This window comes from Mixophyes fleayi, chromosome 3, assembly GCF_038048845.1.
Source record: "Mixophyes fleayi isolate aMixFle1 chromosome 3, aMixFle1.hap1, whole genome shotgun sequence".
Lineage (NCBI taxonomy): Eukaryota > Metazoa > Chordata > Amphibia > Anura > Limnodynastidae > Mixophyes > Mixophyes fleayi.
The window spans coordinates 108,317,124-108,333,064 of NC_134404.1; the positions used below are offsets into that span (position 1 = coordinate 108,317,124).

Below are 15,941 nucleotides of genomic sequence, written 5' to 3' on the forward strand. Positions count from 1 at the left end.
CTATGCCAGTCCTGACCTGGCATAGGACAAGTGCATTATTAGTCATTAGTTTGTCAAAAGCTCCAGTTACCTCTGTGCCATCATCCAACCAAAAAGCTACAACCCTGTATTATAAATTAAAATGTCCTGTGCATCCTGGTTGTTATACACCATACGTACTGTTTCATTTGTAAACTATTATCATAAATGCTCCCCAATCTGCCAACACATCCAATATCCAAAAGCACACTTAGTTCAGGTAATGTTTTCTAAACTAGTGTAATTGTATACACAGCATAATGAAGCCTCAATCCATTATAAAAGAGTTTTAGAAGGGCATTTATTAAGAGGATTTCTATCCCAAAAGCCCTGGAGTGTATTGCTCTGTGTTCAGTTATGCTCAATGCTTGCATAAGCCACAAATGATTTAAAGAATGCTTACCAGTTCAACATCTTGTTGACTGATCTCCTGCAGATACGGGATCGTTGCTAGCTCTGCCAGAGCTTGATTAATCACCTGGGACTGTTCCGTTACTCGTTGCGATTGACTGAGGATGCTGGCATACTGCAGCCTTTCTATCACACCTGAACATGGAGAAACGCCACTCTATACTCAGCAAAAGAGGACAAACAAATGTATACACGTTCAGTTGAAATACATATTAATTTAGCTTATCATGACACTTTAACAAAGCTATGCTTGGCACTGTTTTAGAGTTTAATTAGTCTTTTCCCTTCTGTTCTTTGTGAACAACTTGTGTAACTAATTTACAGTAATTTACTCTTATCATTGTCGTAGCCTAACAGGCCTACCAGCTTCTCTTTAAGAGAACAAAAGAAAAAATATCACAGGGCTGTCAACTTGACCTTTTGCCGTATTTCCAAGTCCTTTCTAAGAGCAATAACCAGCAATTAATTAATTCATTGATGCTGTTATCTATAATACTAACTAATAATTCAACCCAGGTTAATAGCAATTGGAAAATAAGCATGGAGAAACAGGAGTAAAACATTATCAGCCGGAATGGGTCACATTGCCAGGTCTGACTTTTATCTTCTTTTTTTTATAGAAGATTTTTTAAGTGTGACATTCTGAATTCCCATTTCCCTGTAATGATGGGTTCCTGGTAGTACTATTTTTTTTTATTTTTTGTTAATTGTCATACAACATAATTATACAATACATAAAAAAGAGGAAACTTTAACATAGTGCTAAAAATATCATTTAATTTCCTTACATATTCAATGCAATATTTTTACTTAATTTTGAATACATTTTTGGATACATTTTTAAATACATCTTCCAGGTGCCGTCAATTTATCTAAAAGGAGTCTAATACCTACTCCAAAGAAAAACCCACTTTCTACATATAAACTATTTCATTTGATAATTGAATAGGGGGATTGTTTAAACCTATCCTTTTCTCATACCAACTTGTAAGTTTGAAGCATAAACAATTTGTAACTAAAATGTATTAGGTAATAAGTAAATAAAGCTTTCCCAAATTTCAAAAAAGGGATTTACTTTATTATCCTTATGCAAAGCGGTCTCCATCCAATCCATTCTAAAAGCAAAAAAACATTTCTGTCTGAAATATATCTAAGGATGGCGGTTTTTCATGTGTCCACATTTTCAAAACACTCTTCCGAGAAACAGCCGGAATAATCAAGAGTAATTTTCTACTTCCCCTCGTTATTTGAGAAGAGACTGTCACAATTCCCAATACAGCCCACTCCGGGGATAAAGGAACATAGTTTAAAAGATATATTGATGCATAGTGATAGACCTGCCTCCAAAAATGTCTAATGTATGGACATTTCCATATACAATGAAAAAACGTAGCCTTTGAGCAATGACATTACGGGCAACAATATGATTCAACTAGACCCATAATATAACCTCGATGTGGGGACAAATAGCCTCTATGGAATATCTTATAAAACATTTCCCTATATATACTAGCTGGTAACGTCTTGATAGAAAATACAAGTGTTTTAAAGATCATATCCAAAGTCACCTGAGGAAAAAGATCTACCCAGTAAGACAGTCCCGAACAAATTTTTGTATAATCAAACATTGTTTGTAAAAGTTTGTAATGAACAGAAATGGCCCCCTGACCTAATATTGGCCTAGAAATGACAGTATCTAATTCATTAATCCAGTCTTGGGCTGAGAGATGTTTAATAACCGAATATAATGGTGAGCCTGATGTACTCCAAAGACATGCATAAAGGGCAGTTCAAATTCCGCACTAATCTGAGCTACCATAAGTATTTTCCTAGCTTGCTGATCTACTAATGATCCTATATTGGGGATTTCCATATTCTGCCATATATTGAATGGATATATAGCTTTCCCCTCTTGAAAATCAGGATTCTTATAAAATGGTAAATAAAGCGAATGAGTACAATTAAGCCCATATTTTATTCGAGTTGTACTCCAAATTTTCCATGTAGTAAGTAATAAGGGGTTGTCTATCCATTATTCCAATAGGTCTTGCCTAGGTAAATGTAAGAAAGAAACCAAACTGCAAGTAGATACAAAAGAACTATCAGCTTTTAAATTGACGTAGACGTTTCGGGCATTAAGCCATTCACGAACATACCTAAGAATCACAGCTTGATTATAAATCTTTAAATTCGGAAAGTTGATTCCCCTTCTCGATATGGGCTGTTGCAGCTTAAGTAAGCCAGTTCTAGATCTCTTAGCTTGCCAAATAAATCAACGAAATTCCCCATCTTACAATTTTTCATTTACGGCAGTTAACAGAACTGGCAAAAGTTGCAGCGGACACAATATCTTTGGGAAAATAGTCATTTTTATCAAGTTTGCTTGACCTAGATATGACAGGAGAAGCTCATTCCATCTCCGAAGTTGAGCAACAACTTCTTTAATAATAGGACTAACATTCAAGGAGTAAAGATAATGTATATTCTTAGGTAATTTAATCCCTAGATATGTTAGTGAATGGGATGCCCACGTAACCCAAAGGCTCTCCCCCATGTTGGTTTAGTAACCTACCCCAAAACCATTGCCACAGATTATTAACTGTAAATCCAGACACCATCCCAAACTCTGCAAGTTTATCAAGCACTGGTGGTATTGAGGAATGTGGGTCAGAAATAAACAACAACAGATCATCAGCAGAGACTACCACCTTTACTTCTTCTACCCCCAAGGAAACACCATGAAAATCTGTCATTTCTGTCAATATTCGTAAAAGAGGATCATGGGCCAGGTTAAAAAGCAGGGGCGATAATGGACATCCTTGCCGCGTTCCACGAGTCATTTTTATCAGTTTATTGTTAATATTATCTAAAGATAGATATGTAATTGGATTATTATATATATGTATTTAACAAACCTGGCGAATTCCTCTCCAAATTGCCTATACTCAAATATAAGTTAAAGATGCTTCCATGAGATTTTGTCAAATGCTTGTTCTGCATCTATACTTAACAAAACTTCGGCAATTGCCTTAATTATATGTGTAGATTTAACAACAGCTGCAATAGCCGTAGGTGCCCCTCGTACCGAATGTCGACCTTGAGTAAAACCCAACTGATGAGATGTAATCAAATCAGGAAGATAGCTTTATTACCTATTTACCATTATTTTAACAAAAATTTTAAAATCTTGATTTAACAAAATGATCGGACGATAAGAAGATAAACCTTTTTTTGGCTTAGGGATAAATATTGTGTATGCTTCGTTAAAACGATGGAAGGGAAGGTATTCAGCATGCAATCTACCGTACATAGTAGAAAGAAATGGTATTATATTAAAACATAATATTTTATAGTATTCCCCTCCCCCCTAGACCATCAGATCCTGGTGATTTATTATAAGGCAAAAACTTAATAATTAAATAAATTTTCTCGATTAGGCATACTTGGAGCATAAATATTCAACAAAGTAAAATGTTTACAATTAATTAACAAATGCAAAATAATATATCTATCCTCAGTGTCAATTAACTGATCCTCATTAGTATAACGCAGTCTTTTGTTCAAAAGTATCGCAACTCCTCGCTGTTTAAGTTTCATAAGGGGGAGAAATACAATCTTGGATCCATGAAGACTTTAAAATCATCCCCTGAGTACAATTCTAATGTGTCTCCTGAATAAATACAATATCCGGTGACAAAGTCTTCAAATGGGTTATAACTTTATTCCGCTTAAGCAGTGAATTCAATCCTCCTACATTCCAGGAGAAAATATTACATTTAGACTCCAACATCCTGAAACTCAATTTCTATCATATTGTTTCTTATTATCCTATCCCCACTCTCGGGCAAGATAAAACAGTTAGGAATTTACCAAACACCTCTCCCGCCCTGTCCCAACAAGCAGGACGAGAACAAATTTCAATTTCTTTATATCTATGACCGCACCTGTATTGCCAAAAACTAATAACAATCAAAATCCTAAATAAAAGTTGTGGACTATAAATACATAACTTCTCCCTTTTACAATTTTCCACCTGACCTAACTTCATGCCTCCTGACTTTAAATACCAGAGGCATGGAGGAAAAAACTGCAATCACAAATAAGAAGGCAAAAAATATCAAACAAATTAACATCATTGGACAACCTATTCATTTGAATGATCTCATTTGCATAGTATCTGAAAGATTCATCTGATTTACAAAATCCTGGTCTTCAAAAATATAATTTTGCCCCTTATCCGTAATTCGTAATTTAGCAGGATATAATAAAGCAATCTGCACTTGATTCTCCGAAAGAATTTTACACAATGGAGCAAATTCTCTTAGTTTTTGCAAGGTAATAGTACAAAAAACCTGATATATCAGAATCCTTGACCCCCTTACTGTCAAAGATTCAGTTCTACGGAAAGAGCGTAAAATCATTTCCTTCTCTCTGAAGCTAAGAAACTTAGCAATGACTGGTCTAGGATGACTATTTATATTGCCATGTTCTGAACCAATTCTATGAGCCCTCTCTATTATAACACTCTTAGCATTAGCATCACCTACAGCTTCAATTATCTCAATTTCCAAAACTTTTAACAGATCAGTTCCATTCACTGTTTCAGGAATACCAATAAAACGGAGATTACTACGTCTAGAACAATTTTCAAGATCGTCTGTTTTGTCTATAAGCATTTTAACTGTTTTACTTTGGGAGGAGGTTTCCACCTGTAAGGCCTCATTAGAGTCCTCAATATCACTGACTCTAGTCTCTAAAGAATCAATGCGTTTAGCATTTGCTTCAATTTGTGCCATGGGAATAGTGACAGCAGCATGTATGCTATCTAATTTCTGATCAATCAAAGGCATTAATACAAGTGATTGTGCTTTAGCCATCTCTGCAGCTGTAGGAGAAATCAGGGAATCAGAACTGACTGTAGCTGTAGATGTACCAACTTCCAAAGAAGGTCTAGGGGGTTTCACTGTAGGGGAGGAGGAACTGCGAGTAACCTGTGATTTGACCTATGAATATTTAGATCTTCCACCTTTCACTCCAGGATTCTTTCCCCGGTATTTTCCCCCATATATCTATCTATACCGATTACCACACACCTTCCCCCTACCTCAGGTTACATCCAATCAAGAGGGAAAAGCTTAAATATTTCTAAATCAAATCATGCTAAAAGAAAAAAAAAAAGAAAGAAAAAATCTGACACAAAAAAATAAATTCCACAATATTGTAAGCGTCGGAATGTTAAAGATGTTAGAATAAAAACACCAAGTCCAGTATCAGTACGAGCATACGAGCATACAATCATATACTCAGGTATACTTAGTTATACCTCCACTTCTGCCTCACAGCCCTGGGGTTATGAGTTCAATTCCCGACCATGGCCTTATCTGTGTGGAGTTTGTATGTTCTCTCCGTGTTTGCGTGGGTTTCCTCCAGGTGCTCCGGATTCCTCCCACACTCCAAAAATATACTGGTAGGTTAATTGGCTGCTAGCAAAATTGACCCTAGTCTCTCTCTGTCTGTCTGTGTGTATATTAGGGAATTTAGACTGTAAGCTCCAATGGGGCAGGGACTGATGTGAATGAGTTCTCTGTACAGTGCTGCGGAATTAGTGGCGCTATATAAATAAATGTTGATGATACAGTGGATATGTATTTATGTACTTTTTCAGGCTGCCCCCACTTTGTGAAATCTCCTCCCTCATACAACAAGACTTTCCCTAACTGTCAAACCAAAGTGTTTGCTGAAAACTCACCTCTTTATGCAAGCTTATCAAATTCCCTCTTCAGTCTCTTAAACGCCCTAAGCAAATATACCGGATCACTGCCCTCTACACAATTCACTCAAAAACGTATTTTCCTTCTATATTCAAGCAACTCTCTGACTCCCAAACCAGCATTGCTGTGTTACTGGATCTAAGAACATTTTCCCATTGTTTTCTGGACCAATATGCATATGCAGTTTTGTGGCACTTAAACTCTTGTATCAAACTCTTTTTACTATAGATTGTAACCAGGCAGTGCCCTCTTACATCTCTGTTAATACTGAGTCTCGTTTTATTCCACTTACCAATTGTGCATCGGTGCAAAATATACTGACACTATATAGATGTTAATAAAATAAAAGAATAAATAAAGGTAATATCTTCTTGTTAGGCAATTAATGGGTGTTGGAATAAAACAGATCCCTTGGGGTGTATTAAATTTGTTTTGAAATACACCCATTTTTGGCTTCAAAATTCACCACTACTGAGGTAGAAAGACATAGAGAAAGAAAGATCATTTAGAAAAATACAATTTAGTATCCTGGAAATGCTACATATGTATATGTATATGTATATAAGATTTACTGCCTTTAAATGTCTTTATAGTTCTTTTTACTTAAATTATATGACCATTGAGTTACAAGTGAAATTAGCAAAATACAGGTTAACTTTTTATATCCTACACTTTTGTGGAGGTTGGGTAACTGGTAGAAATATCGATGAAGGACACTCAAGTTGCCAGCATCATTGCTCAAGAATGTTATTAAGAGCACTTTGGTTAGAAGTTTCCATTTAGAATCTCCTCGCTTGAATCCCAATGTTGTTATGAATGGTTTCTGGTAGGAGATGTAAAGCACGCAGTTACCAAAAATAACTCAGACAAATGCTCAGAAGTAAAATAATGACGCAGTAACACTATTTTTAAAATAAAGGGTTATATTCGTTGTGACACAGCCAATGTAACATATTTAATTCAGCGTCATGGTAGAATACAGCAAGGGGGAAGGACTGGAAGAAAATTAAAAACAAATTAACAAGCATGTTACAAACGTATGATTAACTCCTAGGGCTAGATTTACTAAGCTGCGGGTTTGAAAAAGTGGGGATGTTGCCTATAGCAACCAATCAGATTCTAGCTTTCATTTATTTAGTGCTTTCTACAAAATGACAGCTAGAATCTGATTGGTTGCTATAGGCAACATCCCCACTTTTTCAAACCCGCAGTTTAGTAAATCTAGCCCCTAATCTTCCAAATAATTTTTGATTCATTGACAATGAAGGTCCAAGGGGATGAGAATGTTCTGGATTATAACACATTAGGAAACACTGGAGAAGAAGTAATGTCATTAGGGATATGTTGAAGAATAAAGCAAACGAGATACATTGTTTAGGCACTATAGCTCCATACGGTTTTACCATTGGGATTTAACTTAATTATTTTACAAGCAATTAATTATATGTTCCACAGTAGCATTTTATTTGCTTTCATTTCACATACTTTGTAACTAAGTTAATTGATGCTCATTGATACCATTGCAATAGCCACTGGTGAAGCCATAATTGCAAAACCTGGTTGGGCATCCCCGGTTATACATTTACAGTTTGGAACACTGCATTTATTTGGTGACTGCTTTACATACCTTTATTATGGAAATGGAATAAAACTTTCCTTTGACTTTAAATACCACAGAGGGTATGATGTATCTGTGCTTTTGCTGTCTGTAGGCTGAACCATGTTATAGGCTATACTGAAATGGAACTTAGCAAGTTTAAAGAGATTGCAGTCAATATGGAAGGTTTGCATAGAGACCTCATGGAATCTGCACCCTATAAAGAAACCTGCTAATTACTGTATATCAGTGATGGGCAACAGATGGCATCAGCATGCCAGTCATCTCTCACTTGCGGCTTCCAAACTGCTTGAAAAACTATTCTTTCCTCTGAATCTGCTATATCTGCAGGTGAAGTTGTGTAAGAATAAAGAGCTGATTGGAGGAAGTCTTCTGCATCACAGGAGCGCTCGAGTAAGAAATCAGTGCAGAGCAGAAGATTACAGGTCAGTACCATATGTTTTCTCTCCTACCTCCATGAGAAATGCCTGAATCTTGACTGAAATGGAAAATGCACTTTATGGTGCAGTGGTAATTAATGGTTAATAAGTGGCCATTATTTAGCAGTCATTAGCATTAAGTACTGTTGGAGACCATGTAGGAGGGGTTGTAGATGACATGTGAAGAGTTTTGGAATACATGAGGGAACTAAGGTCATGTGGGGTATTTTGTGGCATATGGTCGGGGCACTTTTTGAGCAAACATTGGCTATTATACTGTTTATCTTATAATAAACTGCCTGTTGATATGTCATTACAGAGTAGTGTCTCTTTGATTAAATATATATATATATATATATATATATATATATATATATATATATATGCAACCATTCTGAAGGCTAGAGGGCCTCACATGTAGCCCTGGAAGTGTATCAGGTTGCCCATATGAAAGTCAGATAATTGGATGAAGTTGTTTCCAATTAAATGTAATAGATTTAATAGGTTAATATAATAATGTTAATACCACTTTTTTGATATCTAAGGTTCAGGATATAGGAAGTGTATGATGCTTAGTGTTATACTAATCCACTTTCTACCATTAGACACCCGCTACAATTGGGTAAGCGATCGCACCTTGCGTATGCTAGTTATGGATGACAAAGGATTAATGCTCAAAACGATATTTTGTTTGAAATGCTAATAGACTAGTTTGAACCAGTATTTCAGCGGGAAGACACATAGGCAGCAGTTGGAGAGTTGACCCCCACCCTTGGAGAGCATTGTTTGAACCAACCTATGACCTGCATTATACTGGACTGTCCTAAATCCTGAACCAATGGAAAAATGCCACAACATCACCACTGTTTTATATGTAACACAAACTGTATAAAAATCAGGTAATGAGACCATCATTCAGTCTATTTTGACCACAGGCTTCAGGACTGAATGACTGTATGCTGGATCCAGTGCGCTGCGTATGTATCGGCTGTACTTTATTTTATTTAATTGTTATTTGTTACATTTTGCTATTAATCCAAGACTTCTCCCGTGCTGCCCCCTTTCACTGGAACGACCTCCCTCGCTCCATCCGTCTCTCTCCCAATCTGTGCTCCTTCAAATGGGCACTTAAAACTCACCTGTTCCTTAAGGCCTACCAACCATCCATTTAACCTCTCATCTCTTCTGCTCATCCTCCCTTGACCCCTCTTCTCTCTCCCCTTTGATTCACTGGCTCCCTTTTGTGCCTGACTTTGTTTACCTTCCCTTAGGATGTAAGCTCGAATGAGCAGGGTCCTCTTCCCTCCAGTCTCCATACCTGTTCTTCTGCTCCGTCTCTACTGTATCTGCCCTCCCAGAGTTTCTGAAGTACTGGTACTGTGTGTTTATTGTTCTGTACGGTTCTACCCTGTATAGTCTACTGTATAGTCTACTGTTTGTACTGTGTGCGGCGCTGTGAAAACCTTGTGGGGCCCTACAAATAAACAATAATAATAATAATAATAATAATAATAATAATAATAATTAAATCTCTTTTGTGCATTGGAACCACACTTGACCGCAGTGGACAATATTTATTGATAGCGACCAAGCAAACATAACACCCATCACTGCCATATATGCTATTGCAGTTTGGGAGTCTGGTGTGTGCAGCTCAACAGGTCAATTGTTTGACACCTCTTGCCTGCAGTCTTTAGTTTGAGACTATTTAGAATTTTTATCTTGCTGATGTTAGTGCTGTGGACTCTATTTGTTTTTATCACTTTATTTGAGGATTACTGGAGACCCACAATCCCTAAAATGTGGATGATTTAATTCAAAAGCGTTGACAACATCTTCATATATATGAATGCATTTATTACTGAGACACCCTCCAACATTACTTCTTCCATTTAGTACAAAATACTCTGCTCCCAAAATTCCCACTTTATTTCCATTAGTTTACTATTATAGTTACTTGTGATTTGTTAATTAATTCATGTTAAAAAACACCCTTCTCATTAATAATTGTTTTCAGTATAGGAATCTGCATTAGAAAATTACGTTGAAACTTTTGGAGTAGAGTATTTTATACTGGGTGAATGGGTTCATGTTGGACAGTGTGTATTTAATGCAATACCTAATCTTTAACTGAATGTTACAGTATAAAACCTTGTTTTCAGTGACACATAACTTTACAATAAAACTAATCTGAGTGAATCTTGAACACATATTGTCCATGTGATTTTCAGAAACATCAGTACTAAAACTAATATTTACTCAATAGATTTGTCTGTGTTTTGCTTTATTATTGTGACCTCAATGTAGAGGTTTCTGTGAATCCCTGTAAGAGTTTTACGGCTATATATATTTTACAAAATACAGTCTTTCTGGGGTACGGGCAGCCTGCAGTGATATCACAACACTGTGTGTAATGATTGTGGCAGAGAACAACAGGCACAGTGGTTAGCATTGCTGCCTTGTTCCGCTGGGGTCATGAGTTTGATTCCGACCAGGTCCCTATCTGTGTGTAATTTGTAGAAAATAATGTACTCCCAGGCGCAATACTCTAGATATAGGATGAATACAGATATGTCAATATAGCTGTTTATGTAACACACGTTTTATTATACACATTGGCCCCAGTGCACTGGGTTTAAACAGATTAAAACAAATATGGTTACAGGGTCTCCTTATAACCATTCGTAAAGGCATACATTCGCAAGCTTCACAATCTTGTTAGTAATAATATACCATATCACTTAGGTAACCGATCTTGGCTATATTAGTCCACAGGCATAATAACAAGGCAACATGCTGAAATAAGTCAGAGTAATCTCTTAGTGTCCAATATATAGGGGTCTGCGTCTTCCACTTAGGAAGAGTGTAATTTGTATGTTAAACATAGAAGCATAGAATTTGACGGTGCATAAGAACCGCTTGGCCCATCTAGTCTGCCCATTTTTTAACCTATGGTAACCTCAAACCATATTTGATCCTTTATTCTTTGTAAGGATATCTTTATGTCTATCCCAAGCATGTTTAAATTGCTCTACTGCATTATCCTCTACCACCTCTGATGGGAGGCTATTCCACTTATCCACTATGTTCTCTCCACGTTCACATAGGTTTCCCCTGGTTGCTCCGCACACCAGAAACATACTGTTATGTTAATTGGCTGCTGACTAAAATTGTACCCTAATCTGTAAGTTTTTGGTTGTGTATTACGGATTTTACATTTGAAGTTCTAATGGGGCAGGGACTGATGTGAATGATAAATATTATTTCTACAGTTTTGAGTAATATACTGGCACTATATGAATAAACAATAATAAATATGCAATAAATAAATGTGTTGTATCTGTCTCTCCCTTGTGATATCATTTCCAAACTGCCTTCATCATGGTTGGAGCAGATAGTTTTTATTTTTTCAATCATGCTTGCCCAAAGCTAAAAACACAAATGGCACTTTAAAGTAGACGGGTGTTGGCCACACAGCCTTAAGACTGCAGAGCGGCATCTGTTACATAAAACAACCAAACTAAAGCATTACAGCTCCATGAGACATTGCGGTATCTGCTAAAACTCAGGCACCACATTATATTGACAAATATGTATGTTTTGGCCTTATAGATTTAATAGAAACAACTTGTTTGAAAGTGGCAGTGTTCCTTATGTTTTAGAGTTCTACTGTGCACTTTACTTTGATTAAAATGAATAATACGTACATTTTTCATGAGTCAGCAAAATGGTCTGATATCAACCCTCAACTCTTTAAATGAGCACAGTGATAATGAATTGGAAAAAAATACTGGATCTGTTTTGGGCATGTTTGCAAATCTGGTCTGTAGATGCTTGCTGTGGGCCTGTGCGTGGTCATCTGCCAAAAGCAATAACAGGCTTCTATGTAATCTGGTCACTTGGCATGAGTGTCTGTGTCAGCATTGACTTAATTATAAAAAAAAGTCACTGTAATTTATGATTAAAGTGAGATCAAAACAAGACTTTGCAAAATATAGAAACAAATCTGGAATGTTTGTCATTCCCAAGCACTATTGAATTTAAAACAGAGAGAGACAATAATGAATGTTTGCCATCCCAAGATAATGTTGAATTTAGACACAGGCAATATAACTGAATATTTGTACATTCTTAGGTATTTTGTGCATTTATTAATTTGCACATTATTATTATTATTATTATTATTATTATTATTATTAATAATAATAATAATAATAATAATAAAAAAATCATTTTATTGTACATATTTTGCATCAGTTTGTCATTCTTACTTTGTGCTAGTATTTCTGGATTGTAATCTTGGCAACCTGTTGCAGCATTAAAATGTCTGGATCTGTCAAGTTTGGCCACAATGTGTCATGGTGGGCTCAATGCCCTAGATTGTAAAATCTAACTTTTATGTCCAGCTTACCACATAAGTGTACTGCTGAAATTACTTCTTCAGCCACTCGCTATGGTCACTTAGCTTGGTTCAAGCTAGTCAAGCTATTCAGACACACTCCAGCTGGACCAAGGTCTGTGCCTGTAAATTCTCTCTCTAGCACACAACTTTCCTCAGCTCCTGACTGGCAGAATCCATTTCTCATTGGACATTCCACTTATTTCTCTCCAGCTAGCCCTAATAATCAGCTTCCCTGCCTCTAGAATGAAGCTGCAGATGAGAAAATGTAAATGTCCCTGAAAATGTTCGTCTTTTTCAATAATGAGGTACTGTACAGTATTTATTTATATTTTAAATAAAAATGATATTAAAAAAAAAATAATTCTGTATATTGGACGCAAATTTTTATTTTAATTTTTTTGGGCTTAAAATGTATTGATGAGAAGAGTATAAAAATGCAATAAATAATTTACCATGTTCATCGTGTATGTCATGATGGGGATTGTAGTGCACTTAAATCTCTTCTCACAAAAACACAGGATTCACATAAGCTTCTGTTTGCTGGAATCCAGCTCTCCAGGATACCCTCCTTTCTCCACCTGGCCGTAGGTCTGGGCCTGCAACTTCATAGTGATGTTTGTACACACAGTATAGACAGCACGTTTTGGAAGATTTATCAAACCATCTAAAAAGGAAAGGTAAAGGTGCTGCCCAAAACAGCCAATCAGATTCTAGCTATCATGTATATATTACAGTTTAGAAAATGATAGCTAGAATGATAGCTAGAATTGATTGGTTGCTGTGGGCAACTTTTACTTTTTAGAAGGTTTGAGAAATCTGCCCCTATGTGGGAACTGCACCTGTTCAGCAGCGTGGTATGCCTGGAATGTTACACATTTCATAATTGAAAAAAATTTTTTAAAAATTAAAAACATTGTTTCAATATATTGCTTCACTATCAATGAAACCCTTTTAAATATGACAAAATGTATATTAAAGCAAACAGTTAAAGACAGAGAGAACAAATTACGGCTTGAAGGAAATAAAGATTACTGTTCTAAAGAAACAGTCAGAAAAACATTTGGAACATATGGTCCTAATTAGGCTACACCTATTTTCCAGAGTAAAATTTAAAGCTGACATATATGTTGGTAATGTATTAATTAGAATGTGTTAATTATTTGGGAATTTAACATTGAAGAAGAAATTGTTAAAGATTTTTTTTAAAAGGCCAACTTTAGTTTTGTGAATTTCATTCAGTGATTTGAAATTACATCCTATACTCAAGCATCATCACCATCATCACCATTTATTTATATAGCGCCACTAATTCCGCAGCGCTGTACAGAGAACTCATTCACATCAGTCCCTGCCCCATTGGAGCTTACAGTCTAAATTTCCTAAAACAGACTCAGGGAGAGACAGACTAGGGTCAATTTGATAGCAGCCAATTAACCTACTAGGTATGATTTTGGCATGTGGAAGAAAACCGGAGCACTCGGAGGAAACCCACACAAACCTTTCTAAAGAATTTTGACTTTAAAATCAAACACCAACAAACTGCATAATTCTTGGCATTGATAGCATGGACTGATTAATATATTTTTTGCATTACAGATAATGATCAAGTTGAAAAGTGAATTTTGCAATAGTTGTCCTTTAAGGTAGAGTACACAGTTTTTGAGAATAAAGACTTGCTGTTGGTTCCTCTGGCATTGGAAGAAGGAAGGGCATAAACAGGAATTGACAAAGCAGATTGAAGAGCACAGAGAAAATAGTAGGCATGTTGAGTTCTTGTTTTTGAATGCAGCTGCCCTTGGAAGTACAGGAATGATTTGATGAGGTGATGACAACATTGTGTATGTAGGGAGGTTGGTGTAGTGTGCAGTAGCATTATAGTGCGTGAAGGAAAACCATACCAAAACCACAACAAGAAATGACCCTAATGGGAATCTGCTGTATATTATGCACATGCCAATTTACTCCCTATGGTTCATGTTATACATTGTTTCTTTCCTGGCCCTGAGCTGTCTCCTGGTTGACTCTAAATCCATTTTGATGGCATTCAGTATATTAATAAAATATATTAATATGAAATGTGCTGAAGCAACAAAGCTAGCTCCCGTAAAAAGGAGAAAACAAGCATCTGTTTGAAAAGCATCAAGTAAAAGCCCTTGGAATTAACACTCCTTATAATGGAATAAAAGGTTAAAGGTGAAGCGTGTTCACTGTGACCTTCCACCAGAGTTCCGATTGAGTGCCACATTATGTATCACATGGAATCCTATGCTCCTGAAAACATCTACATCTTAAAGTGCTAAATAATTCAGATGATTGTGTAAAAGCTTTAAAGTTTTAACGTTGAAAAGATTTCTGAAATACTGCAGCGTTAAAAACCTAGACAGTTTTTTAAAAAATATAATCTTTAGTTTTAGCAACAAAATTATTATTATTTGTCAACAATGTGCAAATATGCAGTAAAGAATGGCAACCAATCCACAATCAGTTTTTATTGTATGCCTTGCAATAGATCAGTCAAAGCTAATTGTAGATTGATTGCTATGGTTTGCTGCATATCTGCACATTTCAACACTGTTACCAAATGATCCGTTGAGATAGTCTCACCCTATATTGTCCAATCTGCATTATATATTAAGACTCCTCATTAAGACTTGTATTCATTCAAGACCCTTTACATTCAACAGAATATTATTCAAATTTAACAATTTAATTCTTAATTCCAAAATGATAAAATAACCAAGCATATCAAGGGGTAAATGAAGATTTTTCACTGCGTGAATTTCCCCTTTGAATTAAAAAAAATATTCATATGCACACTCTAGAATATTTTCTAGAAAGTTTGCATACAGTACAATATTCATAGATAGAGCACATCTTCCTCTGAAAAGTCTACAGGTCACACAGTCTTACAATGAGAAGTCAGCACACATTCTTGTACAGCATTGACAACGAAACAACTTTCTTTGTACTATAAACATTTTCACTGGCCTACATAGGAATTTCAAGGCAAATGTAAAGCCTTTCTACACACACAGAGGAATGAACAAAAATCACACATGATTGTGAAACCCAACTGGTTTTGCACTCAACAAGTTCATCTTCACTGTTCACGTGTGCATAAGCTTATGTATTTAGAAAATAACACATGTACAGCGGGTGAAATAAGTATTGAACACATCTACATTTTTCTCAGTAATTATATATTCAATGTGGCTGTTGTAATGAAATTTACACCAAATGTCAGCAACAACCCTTGCAATCCACACAAGCAAAGAAATCAAACCATAGATGTCCATAAATTA

At 35.9% G+C, this 15,941-nt stretch overlaps 1 long non-coding RNA gene across 1 annotated transcript in view; it reads right to left on the minus strand.

The window, feature by feature from the left end:
* Positions 1 to 446: 446 nt before the first annotated feature.
* Positions 447 to 15,941, minus strand: part of LOC142142740 (uncharacterized) — a 68,507-nt gene continuing 53,012 nt past the window's right edge. Inside the window, exon 3 of the long non-coding RNA XR_012689305.1 lies at positions 447 to 586. This is a non-coding gene — a long non-coding RNA (uncharacterized LOC142142740). The remainder of the gene's footprint in view (positions 587 to 15,941) is intronic.